A 1,980-nucleotide genomic window follows, 5' to 3' on the forward strand; every position below is an offset into this window, starting at 1 on the left:
ATGGGGTTTTCTAAATATACAATCATGTCATCTGCATACAGGGACAATTTGACTTCTTCTTTTCCTAACTGAATACCCTTTATTTCTTTCTCTTACCTGACTGCCCTAGCCAGAACTTCCAACACTATGTTGAATAGGATTGGTGAGAGAGGGCATCCCTGTTCAGATGAAGTTTCACTCTTGTCATCCAGGCTGGAGTGCAATGGTGCGATCTTGGCTCATGGCAACCTCCACCTCCTGGGTTCAAGCGATTCTCCTGCCTCAGCCTCCTCAGTAGCTGAGATTACAGGCGCCCGCCACCAGGCCTGGCTAATTTTTAGTATTATTACTACAGATGGGGTTTCTCCATGCTGGCCAGGCTGGTCTTGATCTCCTGACCTCAGTTGACCCACTCACAAGCCTCCCAAAGTGCTGGGATTACAAGCGTGAGCAACTGCACATGGCCCACATAAAACTTTTGAAGCCTAGAACCTTCTTCACCACGGACACCTGTGTCCTCCACATGCACAAGTCTCTGAAGAACAGGACCTTCCTTGTGTAAGCCCCAGTCCCCAATCTGCCAGTGGTTCACAGTGCTGTCATTGACCATATGCCTCTTCTTGTTCCCCTCCATATAAAAATAAGTCTACCCTAAACTTTGAGATGAGAATAATGCAGGTACTCCCAGCCAGGTACAAGAGAGAAGCTGAATCAGCTTCTGGTACTAGATTTCCTGGTTGACACATCTTCTTTACCACCTTCCTGGGTTCCCACCAGGACTTCACCACCAATCCACAGTTCCTGGGTAAGCTATTTAGTAGTGTCTTGTCTCCTTCAAGACACAGTGATGACTCTGTAAGCTACCAGGTGGGTACTAAAGATGTCACTGCAGCTCTCTGAGCCTGTCTATGCTTCTGAAAAGTGAGAAGATGAACCTCATAGAGTTCTTGTAGGGACTAAATGGCATAAGACACAGCAAGCAGATGCCTAGTGCCTGGCTCTGTACAAAGGCTACTTAGGATGTTCTGGTTGCTTCTATTTTTTTTTTTTGTCTTTTTGCCCAAGAAATTCTCCTCCATTGGTCTGTGTTCCTCTACATTTGAAACAGCACCTAGAAAGCAAAGCTGTTTTTGCATTGGTAAACCACATTTGAGATTCTTTCTAGCTGGATTTTGTCCTTGACACAGAATGAACAAACTTCCTAGGGTGCTGAAGAGGAGTCCCTACCCAACTCAGATATCTGAGGAGGTTCTTGTTGAGGTTTGTTTATTCAGTACATATATTTTCAGCACAATGTGTAAAGTCAGTTTTCTAGATGCTTGGCATAATTCAGTGAACAAAGATGACAGTCCCTGGGCCTCTCATGTTTACTGCTAATTATGGAGCTTCTATTACACAGTGAGCACTCCCCTGTGTATGTTCATTTATGTGCCTAAACAACCTCATGATGTATGAAGCCTCCTATTGTTTACATAAACAAATTGGCTCAATAAACTTGGTTATGTCAATTACAAAAAGAATTATCATGAAAGAAAAAGTGGCTTAAATGGAGTTCTCCAATTAAAAGAAAAAGGATGGAATGTAACTTAAAACACTCACTGTAGAAACACTAACGTCTAAAAGTTATTTTCTGATCATGATTACATTTCATAAAAGTCGTTCTTATAATCCCAGAGGACATCATATAAGGAATACTTCATGAACCTTGGAATGAGAAAATTATATACTAGGTCCAGTATAAGAAACAGGCAAGAAAAAAACAGGATTTCCATAGAGATTCTGAGCCAAAGGGCCATAAGATTTTAGATAAATGAATTCAACATAAAGCAGAGAAAATAGATTTGCTTTCAGAATCTTTGAGGTTTTGATCTGCCTAGTAAATTATCAACACTTTTAAAAATTATCTATATTGATCTAATGTTTGTCTTTTCTTCTCAAAATAGGTACACACTCACACACAAACATAACTACATTCACCACAAATCTCTTACACCTGAAGTT

The 1,980-nt window shown here is 41.0% G+C and overlaps 1 pseudogene; it reads right to left on the bottom strand.

The window, feature by feature from the left end:
- Positions 1-589, bottom strand: part of LOC105538906 — a 148,540-nt pseudogene extending 147,951 nt beyond the window's left edge.
- Positions 590-1,980: the final 1,391 nt, after the last annotated feature.

Source organism: Mandrillus leucophaeus, unplaced genomic scaffold (genome assembly GCF_000951045.1).
Source record: "Mandrillus leucophaeus isolate KB7577 unplaced genomic scaffold, Mleu.le_1.0 Scaffold1035, whole genome shotgun sequence".
Lineage (NCBI taxonomy): Eukaryota > Metazoa > Chordata > Mammalia > Primates > Cercopithecidae > Mandrillus > Mandrillus leucophaeus.